General features: G+C 41.1%; 1 pseudogene; it reads right to left on the reverse strand.

Moving 5' to 3' along the window:
• Positions 1-21891, reverse strand: part of LOC117702802 (disks large homolog 5-like) — a 29037-nt pseudogene extending 7146 nt beyond the window's left edge.
• Between the last annotated feature and the right edge of the window lie 4074 nt (positions 21892-25965).

The following is a 25965-nucleotide window of genomic DNA, read 5'->3' on the forward strand; positions in this document are numbered from 1 at the left end:
GTAAGAGTGAAAAAAATCATGTGACTCCTTTCCAAATTGTTTGTGTTGTCCTGGGCTACTTCCTTCAGCCAGGTAGTATCACTATGACAATGATCAAAGGTGGCAATTAAGCAGAGAAACAGCAGTGAATTTATTAGGTAAAATAAAAAAATTGGAATAATAGTCAATCCTAGTATAGAAATGAATTTCATTATGTGGTTGTGGTTTTACGAAAACAGCGGGAATAACAGGGTGATTTCAATAAAGGAAAGTATGAATTTCATTGTATAGTCTTGCTCTTTGATTTTATATTTCTAAATGAGATGAATTAATATTCAGAAAAACACAAATAAGATTCAAATAGTGAATAAGCTACACATTTAGATAGCCTTCAACCAGTCAATTATTTGTTCAAGGAATGGCCTGTTATTTATATGAAACATAAAGGATTAGCTGTTCCTCTTTTCTTCAGGAAGACTTTACTCCAAATTCTTAGTTATATAAAAGCCTGCTACCCTTAAAGGTAAATGGAATTAGGAATGCATTTTTCAGTATTGGGTAATGATGGTATCATCAAGGCTTGAGGCAGTTGATAGAGAACTTCAGGAAGATAATGTTTCCTAGGCTTCAAGGGTTAATGATGGAATATGAAACAAAAGTGAACTAGGTTGTGTGTTGAAACGTTCTTAAAGGTAGAAAGAGAAGAGATACAATTATGAAGCTGAATGCCAATAGTTGCTTCAAGGGCCAAAAGGCTCCACTGCCAGAATATTCTTTGGAGAAGCCCTGTTGGTAAAAGTGGCTGCTCATCTATTTCCAATGGGGTATTGAGTTGTGTCCAGTCACTGACAAGCCCACTTTCTCAGTCAACCCTGTGGAGAGGAGCTTGTTAAAAATTGCCCCAAACAAAGAAAATTATTCCTTAAGAGCTTCATGGAGCCTGATCCAGTCTTGGCTTTGCACATCTTATGCATGACAAACAGAACATCATAGTCTCCATCATTTTTAATGAGTTTTAATTCACTTCTAGAAGGTTATACCTCCAATCTGTGCCTTCTCCAATGAAAGAAAAACTAGTTAAATACACAACGGGTAGGTTGGTGGAAAATATTTCAAATACTTTGAGATTTTGGACACCTGTGATGCCTTATTAAGTGGCAAATTATTTTCAGGAGTAGATTATAATACTTTGAATATTTCCAAGTTTTAAAGGTCAGCCTTTCCCTCACAGCAGTATTGTGATTTTTCTTACTAAGGTGCTCTGGGAATTCCAGAGTTCCTTATCTTGGAACATTCAGGAGGAGACTATAGGTCAAGCATCCCTCATTTGAAAACACACAGTGTTGAAATTCTGGAGTCTCTTCATGGTAACACAACTGTTTGCTTGGATAATTCACACATAGTAAATATATTCTAACTGTACATTTCTGTAGTAGGAAGGAAGCCAAACCAAATAGAGTCCCTCAACCCAAAGAGAGAAATGACTTAGCAGTTCAAAGAAAAAAGATAAAATGCATATACCCAAAATTAAAATCCAAAATAAGACCAAAGGATGTTAACTATTTGTCTGAGTTAGACTTGGATAAGTTGAACTCAGGTACTGAGTTACCTTCAATGGTGTTCTTATTCTTCCCAACTGCTTTGACTAGCCATGTCTTTTGTGCTTCCACATGAACTTTAAAATTGTTTTTTTATTTTGTGAAAAATAAAAATTGGCAATTCATTGATATTGCATTTTGTTTATAGATTACATTTCGTAGAATGACCATTTTTACAGAATTAATCTTACCAATCTGTGATTTGGGATATCTTTCTATGTTCCAGTGTCTTCAATTTCTTCAGTGCTTTAGTATTCATTTCAGATGGCTTTTATGTCCTTGGTTAGGTTTTCTCCAAAATATTCTCTTTCTTATGCTGCTGTGAATGAAATTGTTTCCTTAATTTTTTCTCAGCATATAAATTATTGTTAAATATGCTGGCTAGTTTATGGTCAACTTGATATAAGCTAGAATCAGTTGGGAAGAGAGACCCTCAATTGAGAAAATGCCTCCATAAAAGTGGCCAACAGGCAACTTTATTAGACTGTTTCCTGAACAATTATCAGTGTGGATGATTCCAGCCCACTGTGTGTGTTGCCAACCCAGGCATTGTTCTGAGTTGTAAAAGAAAGTAGGCTTCATGAGGAGTAAGCCAGTAAGCAATGCCTCTCCATAGCATCTGCTTCAGTTTCTCCTACTATGTTTCTGCCTATGTTTAGTGAGTTCCAGGCAAATGAGTGTTGCTGCAGAAGCAGAACATAAACCTAACAAGTGCATCATAACAACCACCTGATACAGAAACATGGTTTGAAGGTGAGCCTCAGAGCAAAGTGCTCACAAATGGTGGTCACAATAATATGTGGTCATAATTATCTTTAGAAGAAACAAAGGTATTTTTGTCATTCTGGAACAGGTAGTAGACAGCCATTTGAGCTAAGGTTATTGATAAGCTATAGGCCAATCCTTGAGAAACTTATTTAATCATAAACAGCAATGAACATAATTTTTCTTTACTATAAAATTGTTTTCAAGCCTAAGATGGAGGCAGCCTGATTTATCAATATTATCTAAAAGGCTATTTGTTTACTAAGAGAGATTTTAAAGAGTGTGAATTCAGATAGAAGGAGACGAAGAGAGGGTCTTAGAAGAGTTGATTTAGAGGAAAACAATCAGAATGTGTTTATAAAAAACACTTTTAATAAACAAAAACTAGAAAAGAAAGAAAAAACTGGCTGCATTCATTCTTCTTTCAGTTTGAAATTTTGAGTGAAGCTAAATTCAAAAATAAAAGATGAATTAACATGACAGGAGAAATTCCAAGACTGCATGAAATGATCTGTATTGACCACATTTAATGAGGTTTACAGTGAAAATTAGAAGTAAAATGTAGAGCAAATAGATGTAGAAAAGTGTGTGAGAAAATGTAAGATTAAGACAAAGTGGGCCCTCCTGCAGTCTGAGGCCTGCGGGTAAGTGCACCCAGGAGCCCCCCAGACACATTCTGGGGGATCCATAGACCCATAGCCAGCGCTAGCACACCCCTTCCGCCGCTCGCCCCTCCTGCAGTCTGAGGCCTGCGGGTAAGTGCACCCAGGAGCCCCCCAGACACATTCTGGGGGATCCATAGACCCATAGCCAGCGCTAGCACAGCCGCTCGCCCCTCCTGCAGTCTGAGCCCTGCTGGTAAGTGCACCCAGGAGCCCCCCAGACACATTCTGGGGGATCCATAGACCCATAGCCAGCGCTAGCACGCCCCTTCCGCCGCTCGCCCCTCCTGCAGTCTGAGGCCTGCGGGTAAGTGCACCCAGGAGCCCCCCAGACACATTCTGGGGGATCCATAGAACCCATAGCCAGCGCTAGCACGCCCCTTCCGCCGCTCGCCCCTCCTGCAGTCTGAGGCCTGTTGGTGAGTGCACCCAGGAGTCCCCCAGACACATTCTGGGGGATCCGTAGAACCCATAGCCCGTGCTAGCACGCTCCTTCTGCTGCTCGCCCCCCCTCCGGCCTGAGGCCTGCAGGGTCTGAGCCCCAGACCAGACCTCTACCAGGTCTGCAGTTGTGTGGACCCCGGATTCCACCTGAAACATACTGGAAGGTCCGCTCAACCCAGAGCCACAGAGGAACAACTGAACTCAGAGTGTCAGACAACATACCCTGAGATATCCAAGAGGAGACACTGCACCCAGAACAGCAGACATCTAGCTGGACTGCTACCTTGGAGGCACCATATCCTGAGGCATCCTAGAGATACCACTGTAATCAGGGCAGCTGGAAAAAAATCACAAAGACATCTGGACTCCTAGAAGACCAAACAAAAGCGAGACAACTGGAAAGACAGGCTTCAATCAGAGACAGAAATACAGGTAACACTAGAATTAACCAGATGGCAAAAGGCAGGCGCAAGAACATAAGCAACAGAAACCAAAGTTACATGGCATCATCAGAACCCAGTTCCCCCATCATAGCAAGCCCTGAACACCCCATCACACCAGAAAGGCAGGATTCAGAATTAAAATCACTTCTCATGATGATGATAGAGGACTTTAAGAAAGACATAAATAACACTCTCAAAGAACAGATAGAAACCCTTAGAGAGGAAACACAAAAATCCCTTAAGGAATTACAAGAAAATGCAACCAAACGGGAGAAGGAATTAAACAAAACCATGCAGGATCTAAAAACAGAAGTAGAAACAATAAAGAAATCACAAAGGGAGAACACCCTGGAGATAGAAAACTTAAAAAAACGATCAGGAGTCATAGATACAAGTATTACCAACAGAATACAAGAGATGGAAGAGAGAATCTCATGTGCAGAAGATACCATGGAAAACATTGACACAACTGTCAAAGAAAATGCAAAATACAAAAAGCTACTAACCCAAAATATACAAGAAATCCAAGACACAATGAGAAGGCCAAACCTAAGGATAATAGGAATAGATGAGGGGGAAGACTCCCAACTTAAAGGACCAGTAAATATTCTCAACAAAATTATAGAGGAAAACTTCCCTCACCTAAAGAAAGAGATGTCCATAAATATACAAGAAGCCTACAGAACTCCAAATAGTTTAGACCAGAAAAGAAATACTTCCCGCCACATAATAGTCAAAACATCAAATGTACAAAACAAAGAAAAAATACTAAAAGCAGTAAGGGAAAAAGGCAAAGTAACATATAAAGGCAGACCTATAAGAATTACATCAGACTTTTCACCAGAGACCATAAAAGCCAGAAGATCCTGGACTGATATCATACAGACCCTAAAAGAACATAAATGTCAGCCCAGACTACTATACCCAGCAAAACTCTCAATCATTATTGATGGAGAAACCAAAATATTCCATGACAAATCCAAATTTACACAGTATCTCAACACAAACCCAGCACTTCAACGGATAATTGGTGGAAAACTCCATCACAAGGAGGGAAACTACAACCTGGAAAAAGCAGGAAAGTAATCCTCCAAAAACCGTAAAAGAAGGTAGCTACACAAACATATCTCCATTGCCAATAACAAAAATAACAGGAAACAACACTCATTTTTCCTTAATATCTCTTAATATCAATGGACTCAATTCTCCAGTAAAAAGACATAGACTATCAGACTGGATACGTAAACAGGACCCAACATTTTGCTGCATTCAGGAAACGCACCTCTGTGGAAAGGACAGACACTACCTCAGAGTAAAAGGTTGGAAAACAATCTACCAAGCAAATGGTCCCAAGAAACAAGCTGGAGTAGCGATTCTAATATCAAATAAAATCAGTTTTCAACCAGAAGTAATCAAAAAAGATAAAGAAGGACACTTCATATTCATGAAAGGAAAAATGTACCAAGAGGAACTTGCAATTCTCAACATCTATGCCCCAAATGTAAGGGCACCCACATACATAAAAGACACATTACTAAAACTTAAAGCATACATTGCACCCTACACAATAATAGTGGGAGATTTCAACACCCCACTCTCAGCTATGGACAGATCATGGAAACAGAAACTAAATCGAGACACAATGAAACTAACAGAAGTTATGAACCAATTGGACTTAACTGACATCTATAGAACATTTCATCCTAAAACAAAAGAATACACCTTCTTCTCAGCACCTCATGGTACCTTCTCGAAAATAGACCATATAATTGGTCACAAAACAGGCCTCAACAGATACAAAAAGATTGAAATAATCCCCAGCACCTTATCAGACCACCATGGATTAAGACTTGTCTTTGACATGGACAAAAACATCAGAAAACCGACATACACTTGGCAACTGAACAATGCTCTACTCAATGATAACTTGGTCAAGGAAGAAATTAAGAAAGAAATTAAAGACTTTTTAGATTTAAATGAAAATGAGGACACATCATATCAAAACATGTGGGACTCATTGAAAGCAGTACTAAGAGGAAAAATCATAGCTCTAAGTGCTCACAAAAAGAAAGTGGAAAGAGCATACATCAACAACTTGACAGCAAACCTGAAAGCATTAGAACAAAAAGAAGCTAGTATACCCAAGAGGAGTAGACGGCAGGAAATAGTCAAACTCAGGGCTGAAATCAACCAAGTCGAAACAAAAAGAACTATACAAAATATCAACAAAACCAGGAGCTGGTTCTTTGAGAAAATCAACAAGATAGACAAACCCTTAGCCAGACTAACCAAAGGGCGCAGAGACAGCATTCAAATTAATAAAATCAGAACTGAAAAGGGAGACATAACAACAGAAACAGAGGAAATTAAAAAAATTATCAGATCCTACTACAAAGGCCTATACTCAACAAAATTGGAAAATCTGGAGGAAATGGACAATTTTCTAGATAGATACCAGGTACCAAAGTTAAACGAGGAGCAGATAAACCACCTAAACAGTCCCATAACGCCTAAAGAAATAGACACAGTCATTAAAAATCTTCCCACCAAAAAATGTCCGGGGCCAGATGGTTTCAGTGCAGAATTCTTTCAGACCTTCAAGGAAGACCTAATACCAATCCTCTTCAAGTTATTCCATCGAATAGAAACAGAAGGAACACTACCCAATTCATTCTATGAAGCTACCATTACACTCATACCTAAACCACAGAAAGACCCAACAAAGAAAGAGAACTACAGACCAATCTCTCTTATGAATATTGATGCAAAAATACTCAATAAAATTCTCGCAAACCGAATCCAACAACACATCAAAACAATTATCCATCAAGATCAAGTAGGCTTTATCCCAGGAATGCAGGGATGGTTCAATATTCGGAAATCCATCAATGTAATCCACTACATAAATAAACTCAAAGAGAAAAACCACATGGTCATATCACTAGATGCTGAGAAAGCATTTGACAAAATTCAACATCCCTTCATGTTAAAAGTCTTGGAAAGATCAGGAATTCAAGGCCCATATCTAAACATAGTAAAAGCAATATACAGCAAGCCAGTAGCCAACATCAAACTAAATGGAGAGAAACTTGAAGCAATCCCACTAAGATCAGGGACTAGGCAAGGCTGCCCACTCTCACCTTACCTATTCAATATAGTACTGGAAGTCTTAGCTAGAGCAATTAGACAACAAAAGGAAGTCAAAGGTATACAGATAGGAAAGGAAGAAGTCAAAATTTCACTATTTGCAGATGATATGATAGTATACTTAAGTGAACCTAAAACTTCCACCAGAGAACTCCTAAACCTGATAAACAACTTTAGCAATGTGGCTGGATATAAAATCAACTCAAACAAATCAGTAGCCTTCCTCTACTCAAAGGATAAACAGGCAGAGAAAGAAATCAGGGAAATGACACCCTTCACAATAGCCACGAATAAAATAAATTATCTTGGAGTGAATCTAACAAAGCAAGTGAAAGATCTGTATGACAAGAACTTCAAGTCTCTCAAGAAAGAAATTGAAGAACATCTCAGAAGATGGAAAGATCTCCCATGCTCCTGGATTGGCAGGATTAACTTAGTAAAAATGGCTATCCTGCCAAAAGCAATCTATAGATTCAATGCAATACCCATCAAAATTCCAAATCAATTCTTCATAGAGATAGAAAGAGCAATTTACAAATTCATTTGGAATAACAAAAAACCTAGGATAGCGAGAACTATTCTCAACAATAAAAGAACCTCTGGGGGAATCACCATTCCGGACCTCAAACTGTACTACAGAGCAGTAGTGATAAAAACTGCTTGGTATTGGTACAGAGACAGAAAGGACGATCAATGGAACAGAATTGAAGACCCAGAAATGAACCCGCATACCTATGGTCACTTGATATTTGACAAGGGAGCTAAATTCATCCAGTGGAAAAAGGACAGCATTTTCAACAAGTGGTGCTGGCTCAACTGGAGGTCAACATGTAGAAGAATGCAAATTAATCCATTCTTATCTCCTTGCACAAAGCTCAACTCCAAGTGGATAAAGGACCTTCACATAAAGCCAGGTACACTGAAAATATTAGAAGAGAAGTTGGGGAAGACCCTCGAATACCTAGGCACAGGGGAAAAGTTCCTGAACAGAACACCAATGGCTTATGCTCTAAGATCAAGAATCGACAAATGGGACCTCATCAAATTGCAAAGCTTCTGTAAGGCAAAGGACACTGTCAACAAGACAAAACGGCAACCAACAGATTGGGAAAAGATCATTACCAATCCTACATCTGATAGGGGGCTAATATCTAATATTTACAAAGAACTCAAGAAATTTGATGCCAAACAACAAAATAACCCCATTAAAAAATGGGGTACAGAGCTAAACAAAGAATTCTCAACTGAGGAAACTCGAATGGCCGAGAAGCACCTTAAGAAATGCTCAACATCCTTAGTCATCAGGGAAATGCAAATCAAAACAACACTGAGATACCACCTCACACCAGTCAGAATGGCTAAGATCAAAAACTCAGGTGATAGTAGATGTTGGCGAGGATGTGAAGAAAGAGGATCACTCCTGCATTGTTGGTGGGGTTGCAAGCTGGTACAACCACTTTGGAAGTCAGTCTGGCGGTTCCTCAGAAAATTGGACATAGCACTACCTGAGGACCCAGCTATACCACTCCTGGGTATATACCCAGAAAATGCCTCAACAAATAACAAAGACATATGCTCCACTATGTTCATAGCAGCCCTATTTATAATAGCCAGAAGCTGGAAAGAACCCAGATGCCCTTCAACAGAGGAATGGATACAAAAAATGTGGTACATTTATACAATGGAATATTACTCAGCTATTAAAAATAATGAATTCGAGAAATTCTTTGGTAAATGGATGGATCTAGAAAATATCATCCTGAGTGAGGTAACCCAATCACAAAAGAACACACATGGTATTTACTCACTGATAAGCGGAGATTAGCCCAAAAGTTTGAAACAACAAAGATTCAACTACCAGACGACATGAAGCTCATGAAGAAGAAAGAACAAGTGAGGATGCCTAGGTCTTTCTTAGAAGGAGTAACTAAATAACCAAGGGAGCAAATATGGAGACAAAGTGTGGGTCAGAATCTGAAGGGGGGGTTGTAGGGAGACCATTGTGTCTGGGTATTCATTCCATAGGCAGTCATCAAAAATAGACGCTGATAGGGATGTCAGGATGGGAAAGCTGACAGCAGCCTGATAAGGCTGTCTCCTTAGAGGTCTCTCAGAGTCGGACATACCCAGAGACAGGTACCCACAGCTATCCATTAATATGATCAAAGTTCCCAATGGAGGAGTCAGAGAGTAAATTGAAGGAACCGTGAACCATAAGGGCTGGTGGCCCTGTGAGGAGAGCAAGAATACCAACCAGCCAGAGCTCCCCAGGGTCTAAACCACCAGCCCAGGAGCACATAGGGAGAGACACATGACTCCAGCTGTATATGTAGGGGAGGATGGCCCTGTTGGGCATAGGTGGGAGACAAGATCATTGGTACCCTGAAGGCTGAGCACTGAGGGGGGGGAATATGAGGGTGGGGAGGGAGGCTGGGGGTAGGTGGGTAAACACCTTCATAGAGGCAGGAGGAGGGAGGATGGGATAAGGGGTTCCTGGGTGGTGGGGGAAATATGGTAAGGGGATAAAATTTGAAATGTAAATATTATATCCAATAAAAGGGGAAAAATATAAAAGCGGTTAGAACCAACATTCTTAATAAAATGTCAGCCCTCTTTAAAAAAAAAAAAAAAACCTATCTTGATACTAAAATTTGTTTTGAGAATTGTATATTGCAGAATGATCAACCTTGGTGTATCTACTCAACAAGCAAGCTGGGCAGACCTGCTCAAACCTCTGAGGTCCGTGAATTCTATCTGGAGGCAGCGAAGACACAGCATCAGAGGATTGTCAACTTGCACTCCCCCCCACCCCTCTTCTAATATCTCAACGCCCATAATCAGCTTGAAGAAGCTAATGATGAGTCAGCGCCCCTATACCCTGGGCATGGGGACTAAGGTGGTAAATGTTGGGCTGTCTCCCTAGGAAAAAGTAGTGGTTTTGTCGGAATAGAGAGGATTAGCTAGGGTTTATTGCATAGCCATAACCTATTAGTAGAAATCTGTATAATTAATATCAAGATGAAGATATAAATTCTTAAATGGCACCAATTTACTTTGTTTACAAATTTTAAGGTTTTCAGTGGCATGAGCTTTTTAGTGATATAAGAGTGAGATGAATATTGTTACTCTCATAGGCATTGTACCAGTATAACACACTTAGGAATACAAAGCTTAGACCCAGTCCTTCTTTAACTTTTTTAACTGATTTGAGATGGTCAGCCTGTGAGTTAAGGGACTATAGCAAATTCATGACTTGGAGTTTATTATAAGGGTGTTCTCTATGTTTTATTTAGAAATAGCTGAGTGGAGTTAACAGGCAACACTCCAGATTACCTTACATGGATAGCTGGTTTTCAAAACATCAGAAATCCTTAGAATTGACATGACAAACATTTCAGTATTAATGTTCATTTTCATTAGAGACCTGTCTGCTCCGGACAGCTTCCTATGTTAAACTCTAAGAAGAAATTGAGCATCCTTGGAGTTACTCCAGTTGTGGTGAGACAGCCACTAGGCAAGAATTGCCACTTTCCTTCTACAGACAAATTACTGTCCAGAAAAGGACACACTTGCAGAATAGTCGACTGATTATATCTGCCTAGACAGAGTAATCAGCCCTTAATAATTCTGCAGCACTAAGGTCTGTCAGATGATCCTGGGCCAGAAGGCAGAAGAACAGATGCTCCAACGTTTCGAAGTAGAGCGAGTGTCCAGGTGTTCAGAGGTCTCTATAAATTGGCTAAGTTTTAGAAGCTATGCTTGGTGCTTCCCACAATTATAGTCAACTCAGTCATTCTGGATTTCTGATGGGGTTGAAAACTTATAGCTATTTACTTTGAGAGAAAAGATCTGAGTGTATGGTCATCAGCTGACATTCATCCTAAAGCCAAGGAAAAAGCCAGGTTCAGAACTAAGTGTTTTAATTAGGATAGATGACAGAGGTGCTGGTTAGTCAACAAAAGGATGGACTGGGTATTAGGACTATCTTGTACCTCACTGGTACAAATAGGCATAATTATGCTCTAATTGTATTTTGAGAGAAAAGTTTCCTTTTAACAGGAAGGGTGATGTGTAGGAGGAGCTAAGGTGGGAGGAGTACTGAGAGGAAGAAAAGGAGTAAGAAGAGGAGAAGAAGAAGGAGAGGAGAAGCTAGGTGATGAAAGAGAGATAGAGGGGGGAAACAGGGAAGCAGATGTTTATGTATCTCCATCAGTCAAAGATAGTTGATATATCTAGGTTGGGTAGTGGGTTACACCTCTGATTGAACAATACCAAACTTATAAAGCCTATGATTAACATTTCTTAAAAAAAATGTATAAATGCAAAAAGGAAAAGGGGGCATGGGATAGGGGTTTTCTAAGGGGGGGGGAATTGGGAAACGGGATGGTATCTGAAGTGTAAATGAAAGATCTAAAAAAAAAAAAAAATAATAATCAAAGGACTGAATGGTAACCATGCTGACAGCACAGTTTTATATCTGAAAACTCTATCTCAGATGTCTAGCTTCCTTCACTGTTTGTTAATAAACTTGTGTTATTTCAAGCCAAAAAAAAAAAAAAAAAAAAAAAAAAAAAAAAAAAAAAGACAAAGTGGTAATTATTAACTAAATGAGTGCAGTTAAGAAACCTAACAGCAAAACACTGAAGTTTGGAGTGGGGAGTAACGCACTGCAACCCCAACATTAAAATCAGAGGACAATTTGTAGGTGGTCTGCTCTTTCCTTCAACCATGTAGGAATAAGGGACGGAGCCCTGGTTTGGAGAGTTGGCACAAAGGACTGTACTTGTTGAGACAGCAAACCACCTGATCACCTCAGTCATGGAACTGAAGAAGCTCTGTGTCTATACTGAAGTTCTCTGTGTATGTCTGCCCATCACTCATAAAGAGGTGATTCTTTTTGCTCTTGGATTTGGCAACACCAGTCTGGAGATGCACAGGATTATTCCTCCACAATCTCAGAAGTCACACAATTCAGGGGAGATTCACTAGAATCAGTTTCTCATCTGAAGAAACATTTTCTAATATACTGTGGGATCTACAATGGTAAAAGTATACCATCTACCTGTAGGGGGCAGTTCTGATGTTAAGGTCCTGTTCTCAACTGTTTCTTGACCTCTCAGTAAACAAAGCCATGGACTAATTGCTGGGCAGAAGGTACAGGTCCCTGGAGCAAAACTGATCCAAAAGAAAGGGTGCATGCTTTGGTGAAAGAAGAACAATGCAGCAATGTGAGGTATCAAAATAAAGTGGCCACCAAGTCTGCTCCTACAGGCAGGTGGTCAGGGGCATTTAGCAGGGGACAGATGTGACTGAAAGTTAAAATGTAGGGGAGGTGGGAGAGGTTGAGATAAGAAATTGATGAAGACACTGTTTTCCAATCTGGAGATAGTACAACCCCAAGAGGACAAGTAGAAAATGAACAACAATGTGTGTGTGTGTGTGTGTGTGTGTGTGTGTGTGTGTGTGTGTGTCTGTGTCTGTGTCTGTGTCTGTGTCTGTGTCTGTGTCTGTGTCTGTGTCTGTGTCTGTGTCTGTCTGTCTGTCTTTCTGTGTTTTAGCCTCAGATTTAAAGGTAGCTAGGAGGGTCCTTGTAGCAAAGTCACTTTTCAGAGTAAAGGTAGGAGTAGAGCAAAGATACAGACAACATCTACCATCCCTTTCTCTTGCTAGGTTTGAGCTGAAATATTCACCCCACAGTCCTGTGTCCTCTGCTGAATGTTCTATTACCCTGGCCTTGTCTGAAGCTTAATCTAAACACTGTTTTGATGGTACTTGATCATGATTTATTTCCCACTTCCAGTACTCAGAGAGTTCTCAATTCTGCAATTCATCTGATAAAGCCTAATCTGCATTGTCATGAAGGATGAGACATGAGAAATCTGCTCCATTCCCGACAATAAGAGACCCTGAGGCATGACCCACTTAATGCCCTACATGGAGGCCTCAAAGTTTAAACACTGAGCATGCTTGCCCCATGTATGTGACCCTACAGCTCTGAAGAAACTTCTCCCTTTTGTTGGGTGTGATCCAGTGCAACTAACACACCACACAAGGAAGGAGAAAAGTCCAAGCAGGGGCTGGATAGATGGCTTATCCATTTGAGAATTTGTTTCTCAGAGGACCTAAAGAACAGTGATTAACAATCCTAGTCACTTCAGTTCCAGGTGAAATACACTGACCTCCTCTGGCCTCAGGGGAATTGCATGCATGTAGTATACAGACACACAGCAGGAAAAACACCCATACATATTAAAGAAATAATGCAAAAACAGAAACAACACTCTAACCAAATTTTAAAAAGGCATCAAATATGTTTTCCAGGACAAGAGAACAAAAATCATCATCAGTACAACAATAACACCACCAAAAACAAAACACACAAACAAAACCCAACATCTACCAATAGGTCTTGGAATTCATGATCTCTGCTATGCAGTTATAAGTGATGCTACCTTTCAAGGAAACAAGAGGCATACAGCGCTGTGGTCACTAATTTCATTGATAATCCCTTAGTGAATAATTTTATTTCTTGGGATGTATTAGAGAAATACTCTTGTGTTTCTCCTCTGTTTGTTCATCATGAGCATCCAAGGACTAGTCCATTTTAACATAGCTGAATTTATGACCACAAAGATACAGCATGAATGTGTTTTTCAGCATGAATTTTGGATCCACAAAGTGTGTCACACTTTCCACATCATAAGCACAATTCTTTGTGTAGCTCTGACTGGTTGGGAACTAATAAGGAAGCCTAAGACACTTTACATTTGAAGATGTCCATTCCTACCTGATACTTCTACTGTTACAAGACTGTGAACCACACATGAATACGGACGATTATTATGAGATAAAAATTAGATATTGCCTTTTTATTCATTAAAATATATTAATTTTATTCAATACCAGCTTAAAGTGGAGGAGTGAAAGTATACATTATACAGCCTTAGCAAAACAGCAAATTACAGTAACAAAAAATAATAAATAACAAAACTTCAAAGGAGAAGAAAGAAAACCATATACCCAAGGCAATCAAAACTCTAACCAAAATCAAAACACAATAATTAAGCTAAGCAGCATTCCCTTGCTGTAGAATTTGCTGCACTAACCTATAGCCTGTTGCTGGCCTTGGAAATATAGTGCAAAGGCAGTCAGCAATGGTAACAATCTCTTCAAGATGAATGTAGGTGTGCCCCATTGGGGTGGGGGGTTTGCTGTTGGGTAATTTCTTCCAAGGCAAAGCATGAGTCATGTTACAGACAATACCTCAAAGTCTTTAAAATTTGCTTGACTGATCTCTCTGAAATTATTGTTGATGACTCATGAGGACAAGTGAAAATTTACATTTTGAGGCTCCTCCTGGATGACCAGCAGATCTTCATGTCCCCCAGAACTTCTTTGAAGCCTTCCATACATGCACTCTTGCTGGACCATAGTCTAGACAAAAATAAAGGCCTTGTAACATATAGGAACCCAAAGAAAGGAAGAAAATGCAGCCCAAAATTGCCATGGTTATAGGGATGAGATGAAATAATGGTTCACTTGCTTTGCACACTCAGTGCTGCTGGTGAGGAGTTGTGTCTGAGGGAGATCTTGACCTGTTCTGTGCCCTATTTGAGCTTCTGTTGAAGTATTTCAGACCTAGGGGAGGAAGAGACAAAGGCCTGGTGAAGACCAGCCATGTCAGCTATCCATCAAACAACAGGTATATTCATCAGGACAATCCCGTATGACCTTTGAGCTGAGGTCATCCCCTGTATTCCCAAAAATGAAGGGCCAGAGAGCACCTGGGCCTGGAAGTTTTTCTCAATTTTAATAAATGGCTTGAAAGTGAACTGTGAACTACACACTGTGCTAGAGTTAAACTAAAATGACACACTTCTTCAATAGTCCATATATAATGAACTGAAAAATAACTGTGTAGCAATGTGTGAATAGAGCACTGTTTAGCGGCCTTGTAGAAAGCCTAGCCACCATTCAAGTGAAGGCTGCTATTATATCTGGAGTGCAGGAACCTGCCCGTGTCTCTCTTGTGAAACCCTCAATCTGTGAATCCCCAGAGAATCCATCTCCCAGGAAATCCATGCTCACTGAAGAGATACTATAATCAGCAAGTGTGTGCAGCATGCAAATCTTCCCAAGGGAAAGCATTGAAATGTAAAGGAGATATTAATGAAAAAAACGATACCACTATATTTATAGCTTCTCTAGTATTATTTGTGGGGAGACTGTGGACCCCTACTTCTTGTTCTGTGGCTTGTCCTGCAGGGCAGTAAACAGGGTCCGGGAGATAACCTGAAAGAGAGAATGGGCGAAAACAGCCAAATGCAAAGGAAGATATTCCTATAGTCTGATCAAATCCTAATTTTTACCTTTTTCACACAGTGGTTATAAACACATAAAGGCAGAATGTGGGAAAGGGGAAGACACAGAACTGTAGTTTTTCAGGGGGAGTACAGGGTATCAGCTGGGTGAAGGTTCAGGAAACAGGCCACTATGACTGTCTATATTCACTTGTCCTTATCTAAGTTGGTACTATATAACAAGGCTACCTATCCACAATGTCTATGACTATCTACGCTGGTAAATTTCCACCAAGACTACTTGTTTACAAGATCTTATAGCCATGTGATCAGTGTTTTTCCAGGAAACCGGGACTTTATGTTAGCAGGCTGACTTAGACCTATGGCTGATGTTAGGCGTTCAGTGTATAAGTAAGGCTGCCCCTGACATCTCCTCCCTTCTCCAAGTATAGAAAGACCATGGCAATTCCAATGTTGCAAAGGCAGGGATAGAGGCCTGACCTCCACTAACTAATGGGGACCCTGTAATGGCTCTGATCCTCCTGTCAATGTCCAGTGAGGCATGAGGGCCAGACCCATCCTGATGTCTTTTTCCTGAGAGGGGATACTTTTGACATTAAACCCTATGTAATCAGGCTTGTCCCTTAGGGAACCCAGAAAGATATTTTAATTTTTATTTATATTCCCTTGCAGTGATTGGCCTCGAAACCTATGCAAGAATTTAGATCCCCGGCCAGAAGGGGTTCTGGGTGGCCCCTCTCTGCCTGGTCTAGGGGTGGGAGTCCCCTCTTTTAGGTTGAGTAGAGAATACCCTGGATAGTGCAACAGCCTCGTCCTGTGTCTCATGGTCTTCCATAGCTAAATTATGATAATGTATCTGGTTTTGCTATCAAATTATCTACCTGTTGTTTTACAAAGTTTGTCAGCCTATGTAAGGCCCAGAAACCAAAAGGAACAAGTAAAAATATCCCAAGTAATGGTCTTAAAATAAAAGGACGTACATTTAACAATCATGGAGGGGTTGAAAACCAATTCTTGTACCAGATCTCATCTTTGTCCCTCATGTTCTCTTTAACCATCCCTGTCTTCATCTATGTAAAAGCAACATTCGTCTTTAAGGGCTGTACACAGTCTAGACCTGTACACAGTCTTTTCTATTGTAAAAGACTAAATCAAGTCCAATAATGTCCTTTGCATTTTTGGAGGATCGCTTCAGACAGCAAAACGAGGGATTTCTAAGATTAATCATGTCTATCTCTAGTCTTTATTATGAAATACTATAATTACAAAACAATAAAATGGAAGCCTTGCTTTCTGTCCTGTGAGAGGGCTGGATCCCTGCCTCTCTGAGCAAGGCACCATAGCACAGGAGGGGGGACCTGTGTCTGAGATAATTCCAGAAGTGACATCCTTAGACACCTCTCCATACCATAGAGCTGGAAGGGGTGGTGGTCCCAGGACCAGGAGCTCCTCTGCCTACAGTGATAGGGTAGCATTGATGGCCTGGGAGGTAGAGCAGAGGGAAAGGCCCTTGAAGAAGCAGCCAGGAAAGTCACTTCCAGCCTGGGTGCCTGTCCCCCTGACCTGAGGGTTTGAGATGCAGCTGTTCCTCCTGCTGCCACCATATGGTAGGCATTGAGAGGAAGAGTGCTGTGTGAAAGTCCCTGGGTCATGGAGGGACCCAGACCTGGAGATTCTGGAAGAAGCTTGCTCTCTGAGGCCACTGGATTCTGAAGACCAGCAGATGGCCAGTTATAAGAACCCAGGTGAGATGGCCTCAGTTGTCAGTCAACCAAACCCATTGCTTTCCCACCAGACTAGGGAACCATCCTATGTGATTCTGGGGTGTCTGGACTGTTGCCCTCTTCCCTCTAAGAGCCTCAAACTTACTTTTGAGAATGAGAGGCTGGTGTTCAGGTTCCTAAGGGTCGTTTAAATAGGACACAAGATCCTTGGAGACAACATTGGTCACATGTGCAGCTAGCTGTTGTTGAGCACCCCATTGTGCCCCATATCTCACTTTGGTTCCAAGAGTACCATGTCTACTTCCTGGTTGTTCTGCCCATGGGTGGGCCTCCAAACCCAGGGTTAGGAAGTTGTAATGAACAAGAGAAGGACTGGGAAGGGGAATCTGAGGTCACATGGCAATATTTGAGAAGGGTGGGCTGGGCTAAATATGAAATTATTTACTTTTAAGTGTTAGCAACATCTGTTCTGTTTGTTTAATAAAGGTTTATTGGGTTGGAAAGCTCATCTGTGGGTTACGTGGAGCCTAGGTTTGTAGGATAAGACTCATCCTGGGCCACCAACACCCCCCTCCCTCTCCCTAGGGATTTCAGCCTAATGACAAGAAAGCTCATGAGAAAGTACAGTGGGCGAAGTTATGTATCTGACACCTGGAACAGACAGCATTGCCTTTGTCCATGTTAATAAACTGGTTTTTTTACAACAGCAACAAAACCCAAAACAATAAAATATGTAAAACTGTGGAGACAGCCACCATGTTCTTCCTCTCTATGAGTTACTTACCCTTGTAGCAGTGACTTGAGACCAGACAATACCAGGAGCTCTGCTGGGAGGTGACAAAAGATTCAAAGATGCTGGTCAGACAGCTTAACCAAAACAGGAAGTTTCAGATTCAGTGAGAGACCTGGGCTAAAGAAACTGTGTCACAGAAGGACTGCAAAACCACATGTAGTTAACTGGCCTCTCAGCACACCCACCAATATACATATTGGCACAGACATGCATATCCCCCTTCCCCAGACACACCAGAAATCATAAGTGAGCAGGAAACAATAAGGAGACCTCGAGATTGGAGAAACCATTGAATGTAGAATAGCTGATGTTTTAAGTGAGACCCAGGAGTCTGCTATCCATCCCTTGGGGACTAAAACTGCTTAGTGAGCAACTTCTTCTGCAGACTAGGTTGAGAGAGTTGGAGAAATTTTTCTCTTGAAGCCTCACATCTCTCCCACTAACCCTGAGCCAGAGAGAAGCCTTTCTTCACACATCCCTGTTCATCCAGTCAGCTCCTGGATAGAAGCTCCAGGACAGAACCCTAGCAACACTGACATGAAACAGGACTGACAAGCTGCTGCTCAGGCTCTGTCAATGTGAACCAAGTTCTAGGCTGGGTTAAAAGATCACTTTGCAATGCAGGGGAAAAGGGAGAGAAAATATACAAAACGCACTTACCCCCAAAAACAATGAGAACCACTCATTTTGCAATTTCACTGGGCTCCAAGAATTACAAATGCTTCCTACCTGTGACCTCACATGACCCCTACAAAGCAAATGAGCTGCAGTCCCTGACTACATCACTCAAAGCTCTGTGCTCCAGTCAAGGACGCACACAAAAGGAACCCCTGTAGCATAATGGCATGTGGGTATGTAATGTGTGTTCAGCCTGTCTATCTTAATGAACTGCCAATCATAATTGCTACCTGCTACTTTTTCACATGTGCATTAAACAGCGGGGGTTCCTCAACTGCATGGGGTGAATGTAAGTATAAGATGATAACCCAGAGTTAACTTCTCTGCTTCTTTCACTAGAATACTAGTAGCCACCACAGCTCTTAGACAAGTGGACAAGCCACATAGTACATGGTCCAATAGGTTGGACAGGTGTAGTACACTGTGATTCCATGGCCTAAAATGTGTGGTTCCGCACCCTTTGCAGTAGCTTTTGTTTCATGGGCCTGTAGATGAAAAGGTTTGGAGGTTTCTGGAAGTGCTAGTGTTGGAACCAAAATCACCTGTCTTTAAAGCCTCAAAGATGATTTGTGCAAACTCATTCCAGAATAGAGAACCAATGGCCTCATTTGTGCTGGGAAGTTTTTGTTAGGAGGTTGTTAATGATTCCTTCTATTTCTATAGGGGTTATTGGACTGTTTAGATAGTTTACCTTATCTTGATTTAATTGGGTATGTGGTATTTGTCTATAAAACCATCCATTTCATCTAGATTTTCCAGATGTGTTGAGTATAAGCTTTTCTAGTAAAACATGATGAATTTTTAATGTTTTGTTTTTGTTGTTATGTCTCCATTTTCATTTCAGATTTTGTTAGCTTGGGTAATGTCTCAGTGCCCTTTACTTAGTGTGGCTAAGGGTTAATCTATCCTGTTGATTTTCTCCAAGAACCAGCTCTTGCTCTTGTTGACACTTTGTATCTAGCTCTTTGTTTCTATGTGGTTGATTTCAGCACTGAGTTTGAGTATTTCCTGCTATCTACTCCTCTTAGATAGGTTTGCCTCTTTTTGTCCTAGAGACCTCAGGTGTTCTGTTAAGTTGCTGGGAGATGATGACCCCAGATTGATTATGAAAGCACTCAGTGCTGTGAATTTTCCCCTTAACACTGCTTTTCTTGTGTCCCAAAATTTTGGGTGTGCTGCGTCTTTGTTTTTGTTGAATTACAGAAAGATTTTCTTTATTTCTTCACAGTGATGCTGCTTATAACAATCCTTCAGAAAGCAATGTGGAATTCATCATGCAGGGGGAGCAATTTAATTTAGGCTATCCAATGCAAATGTGCCAAGTGAGACCACCACCCTCTCAGTCATCCTTCCTGGTGACTTAGGAAGGATTAGGAAGCACATTTCTTGTTTAGATTTGGTTGCTATGATTGGAGTAATTGTTTTTCTCTTGTAGCGTGAAATCTCTCACAGCACCCCTCAGCTTGAGAAAACCCTTTCCCATATCCCGGTGTGATGGCTTTTGTATGATATTCCTAGGGACTTGCACTATTACAAGGTGGGGCCCTTATGGAGTATGCGTGTCACTGTGGTTGTGGGCTTTAAGACCCTCCTCTTAGCTACCTGAAAGTCAATATTCGAATTGCAGCCTTCAGAAACAGATGTAGAACTGTCAGCTACTCCCACATCATGCCTCCCTTGATGCTTCCATGTCCCAGCCTTGATGATAAAATACTAAGACTCTAACCTTTAAGCTAGCCCGCAATTAAATGTCCTTGAAAGAATTACCTTGGCTATGGTTTCAGCTCACAGCAGTAAACTCCAATTCATGCAGCCAGCTTCAGAATTCAAGAGCCAGGAATGAACTCTCCAGCAGCACTCACAAAAAACATGACTGACAAGGTGCTATTCAGGCTCTGTCATTGTGTCCCTAGACCTACATAGTGTAGAAGTGACCATCTTGGGATACAAGGAAAAGGAAAAAGAACCAAAGACCCCCAAAGACAATAATTAGAACTATTCATTTGGCATTTTCCCTTGTCTCTCAACCTTGAAAATTGCTTCCTGCCTGAGATTCCCATAAAGCAAGTGAGCAATGGCCCTTTATTTCCTCCTTGTAAGATCCATGCTACTGTAAAGAGAATATACCGCATGGCATTCCTGTAACTTAGTGGCATGTAGGTGCTTGAAGTGTGATCAGTCTATCTCCCTCATGAACTGCAGATTCATGCAGAGCAGGAGCATTTGCTTACCAAAACTCATGAAAGAGGCTACTTGCATAGAATTTAAATGATTAAATAAGTGAAGAATTAAGTGAGACATAGGTGAGTAGCAGTATAGGTCTGTGGACAGATACATGGGTTTGTCCATGTTTATGGTTAGACATGAGGGCAGTCAGACCCTGATGCCACATCCTACCTGCTGCTGCTTGGCAGAAGATCATAGATTTTCTTGTTGGCCTCCGCAAAGAGCTACATTGTTTCCTCACAGTGCACTTGCAGTTCAATCTGCTCCCCGAGTAGCTTTCTGTTCTTGTTCCACTACATCTTTACTTTGTGCTTCACCTGAGTACACTCACTCAGCAGATGGCAATGCCTGCTGGTGAACAAACAACCCAAAACCATGATTTCCTGCCAACTTCAATTTGCCCAACACTCCTCCAAGTACCATCCTCCCTGCAAGGACCCTGATCCACAGACAGCTGCAGACTAGGGGCCACAGTTTACTTGTCGACACCAAATAGAAGCCTGTCAAATCCAGAGACCAGCCACATTCCACAAGGCTCAAAGTACTTCTGAAAACCCTGAAACCAAGAGGGTTTCATGTACTTCAAGGAAGAGACCATCGTCCACATGGGTGCTTATATGTCTGTGGTATTAGAAAACCATCAGCAGTTAGAGGACAACTCCCCTCTGAGAGTGGATAGGAGTTTCAAATATATGCAAACTTTCCATGTGTCTCATAGATCCCAGAACTATACATTTCCTGTCTGAGCTCTAGAGGCTGAGGTTTGATTAATATTCCCATCGTGGTGCAAATCTTTTCTATCTACAGAATCCTGAGTTGGGAAGAATAATGATTGCATTGTCTGAGACACTGTTCAAACCTAGGACAACTGAGTTCAAAGGGTACAAATCCAAGACCCTTGCCTAGAGGCAGATCCTCCTGTTAAAGGCAGACAGTATAGAATCAGAGCCCTGACATTTGTTTAAAGTCTTAGAAGGGCAGAACATCCCCTGCCTAGTGGTGTGGTCTCAACTGTGTCAGTGACTCACCTGTAGGAATAGTTCTCTTCAATCAGCTTCTTGCAATTCTCTATGGCATCACACATCCTGCTGGTCATTTTCTGCATGTTCATCGTTGTCTTCTCATGTTGTAAATGAAGCATCCTGAATTTAATATTCAGCCTGTCATAGGGTTTGGACCAAGCTGAAAATATCTCTATGAACTAAGGATTCAAGAATTACATGAGTTCAGGCTGTATCCTGGACTACCCCAGCCTGGTATATGGCATACCGTTGCTACTTTGAACTGGGTTCTCTTGCTCCATATTAAACTTATAATGCTGGGCAAGGAACAGCAGAGAACAGATGGGGAACAGATGGAGGTAGCTGACATTCAGGTGATCTCACAGTGGACCTCACAGAACAGAATAGTTTTTTAAGAAGTTTCCATGAGTCTGTGCCACAAGTTTCTGTAATGACATCAATGATGTCTTCTCTTCTGTTATTTTAAATTTGATAATTTATTTACATTTCACATGCTATCCTTTTTCCTGGATTCCCCTCTGAACGCCCCCTATACCAATTTCCCATCCCCTGCTTTTAAGTGTGTGTCCCCTCCACCCACCCACCCACCCATTTCTACTTACCATCCTGTGATTCCCCTCCACTGGGGCATTGAGCTTTCACAGGACCAAGGGCCTCTGCTCTCATTGGTGTTCCACAAGGCCATCCTCTGCTACATATGCAGCTGGAGTCATGGCGGCTCCCTCCATGTGTACACAGGTTTGTGGTTTAGTGTCTGAGAGCTATGGCTTCTGGTTGGTTCATATTTTTGCCTCTGCAATGGGGCTGCAAACCCCTTCAGCTGCCTGGGTACTTTCCCTAACACCTCCATTTGTGACTCCATTCTCAGTGCAATGGTTGGCTGCAAGTATCCTCCTCTGTATTTGTCAGGCTCTGGCAGATCCTCTCAGGAGACAGCTACATCAGACTCCTGTTAGAAAGTGTTCTTGGCATCAACAATAGTGTCTAGGTGGGGAACTGTATGTGGGATGAATCCTCAGGTGGGGCAGTTCCTGGATGGCCTTTTCTTCAGTCTCCGCTCCACAATATTTCTCTGTCTCTCCTTCATAAGTATTTTGTTCCCCCTTCTAAGAAGGACCAAAATATCCACATTTTGGTCTTCCTTCTTCTTGAGCTTCATCTGGTATTCAAATTATACATTGGGTGTCCTGAGCTTTGGGGATAATATCCATTGATCAGTGTGTGAATACCATGTGTGTTCCTTTGTGACTGGGTCACCTTGCTCAGCATGGTATTATCTAGTTCCAAGAATTTCATGAAGTCATTGTTTTTAATAGCTGAGTAGTACTTCATTGTATCAATGTACCACATTTTCATTATCCATTCCTCTTTGAAGGGCATCTGGGTTCTTTCCAGATTCTGGATTTTATAAATAAGGCTTCTATGAACACAGTGGATCCTGTGTCCTTCTTCTGTGTTGGAGCATCTTTTTGCTATATACCCTGGAGTGGTGAAATGGATCCTCAGGTACTAGTATGTCCAATTTTCCCGAGGAACTGCCACACTGATTTCCAGGGTTGTTGTAGCTGCTTATAAACTCACCAAAAAATGGAGGAGTGTTCCTCTTTCTCTACATCCTTGCCAGCATCTGCTATCACCTAAGTTTTTGATCTTAGCCATTTTGACTGGTTTGCGGTGGAATCTGAGGGTTGTTTTGATTAGCAATTCCCTGAGGACTAAGGACATTTGACATTCTTTTGTGGTTCTCAGTCATCTGGTATTCCTCAGTTGAGAATTCTTTGTTTAACTCTGTACCCCATTTATTAATATGGTTATTTGTTTCTTGATTCTAGCTTCTTGAGTTCCTTGTATTTATTGGATATTAGCCGTCTTTTCAAATGTAGAGTTAGCAAAGATCTTTTCCCCATCAGTTGGTTGCATTTTTTCCTATTAACAGTGTCCTTTGGCTTACAGAAGTTTTGCAATTTTATGAGGTCTCATTTTTCAATTCTTGATCTTAGTGCATTACCAGTGGTGTTCTGTTCAGGACTTGTGTACTATATTGAATAGGTAGGGAGAGAGGGCAGCTTTGTCAAGTCTGTGATTTTAGTGGGATTGCTTCAAGGTTCTCTTCATGTAGTTTAATGTTGGCTACTGGTTTGCTGTATAGTGCTTTTAGTCGGATTAGGTATGGGCCTTGATTCCTGATTTTTCCAAGACTTTTATCATGAAGGAGTTTTGGCTTTGTCACACTCTTTCTCAGCATCTAATGAAATGATCATGTAATTTTTATTCTTTGAGTTTGTTTAAAGAGGATTATATTGATGGATTTCCATATATTGAACCATCCCTGCATCTCTGGTATGAAGCCTACTTGATCTTGATGGATCAAGTTGTTTTGATGTGTTTTTGGATTTGGCTTGCAAGAATTTTATTGAATATGTTTGCATGGATATTCATAAGTGAAATTGGTCTGAAGTTCTCTTTCTTGGTTGGATCTTTGTGTGGTTTAGGTCCATCCCATCCATATTTTCCAGTGTTGTTGATTACAGGATTTTGTAGTAGAATTTGATCACTGTTTTCAGACTTCCTACTCACCTACTGAGTGACGTGGGTGCTCTTTTTCATATTTTTTACAATGCAATCCATTCAAAGATGCTGGATAATGACTGTGGGTCACATTTCTTTCCTTCTGTTCAAATCAAACTCATCTGTGGCAGGTTTTGTGAGCAGATTATGATGGATCAACTTGAAGTTAGCTAGAGGTTTTGTTAGGAGGCGTTCATGAATGATTACAGTTGCATGGTCCAGCTTTGCTGTGCAGAGATTGTAACTTCCATTTAGAATTACATATCTCAGGATCAAAAAGTTTTGAAAGGGGAAATAATGTGTAAGCCAGGGCAGGAGAGCCTGGCTGAATCTAAGAACCTTGTATACAGCATGGAAAACCCAACAACTCTTCCTGAAGCTGAAAGATTGCTGAAACAAACCAGTCTTCTCTTTTTCCTCTCTGGGTAATGAAGGGATATGTGTGTGTGCATTTGTGTGTGTGTGTGTGTGTTTCTGTGTTTGTGTGTGTGTGTGCAAGTGTTTTTTCTTTGTGTGTGTGTGTTGTTTGTGCTTGTATTTATGGTGTGATTTTATGTATTCATGTGAGTGTATGAGTATGGATGTGAGCCTCGCAGTGTGTGTGTCTGTATGTTGTAAATGTATGTGTATATCTGCATGTGCACATATGGCCATGTGTGTAGATCTTTGTACAATATTGTCTGTGTTTATGAGCACACATACATTCATATATATGTGCTTACCCAGGTATGGTTGAACATCTGTGTAGTCATGCTGAGCATATGTGAAGGCGTGGTGTATGGTCACTTGATCATGGAAGGAACATCTTTAAAATGATTGCCCCCAACATAGATGAGAAAGTGCTATGGTCACTCAGGTTCTTACCACTCTGTATCCATCGAACATTGCATGAAGCCTCCCAACTTTTTGCAAGTCCATCTTGGAACAAAGGAGCAAAATGTCTGTAGTTGTAAATAGAAAAGTTCTCAGAGTTTGTAGAGGTAAAAAAACTATTCATCCACAATAAAATCATTTGGTGGAAACCAAAGGAATGGGGTACATGAAGGTTAGTAGGCTGCTGTGGCAAATCAAGGTGCCAGGAACACAGAAAGGCTGGCTGGGCAGTTCTGTCCCTTCTCTGTCCAGGGTGAATGGTAACAGCTCACTGGAAGGTCAGGGGTTTACTGTTTCTCCCCTACAGCCTGTTTTCTTCTCATCATCAATGCTAGCTAGCATTTTCTTTCCAACTTTGCTAACACTGGCTCAGTTATCCTTGGTTATGGAACATGGCCTGGATTTTGTTCTTTGAGACATTCTGAAAAGCAGTGTGCTTGCAGCTGCTTCCAACAGAAGCAGAATTCCCACAGCCATGGTGAGGTGTGAGAACAGGTCTGTCTAAGTGCAGTGCAGCCCACTTATGCTCATGATACTCTACAGCTCTGTTTCTGCAGCACTCAGTAGCTGCTTTTATCCCAACCTTGTTCACACTGTGTTAAAATTGACTTCCTGGAAATTTGGGGGAGATGTGGACCCTTCAGATATTGCTGTTGGCAGTGCATGATAGAGCCCTGGCAGAAGTCATGTCCAATTCTTCAGAAAGTTGAACTGCAGTCTCT

The sequence above is a fragment of the Arvicanthis niloticus genome, chromosome 2 (assembly GCF_011762505.2).
Source record: "Arvicanthis niloticus isolate mArvNil1 chromosome 2, mArvNil1.pat.X, whole genome shotgun sequence".
Taxonomy (NCBI): Eukaryota; Metazoa; Chordata; class Mammalia; order Rodentia; family Muridae; genus Arvicanthis; species Arvicanthis niloticus.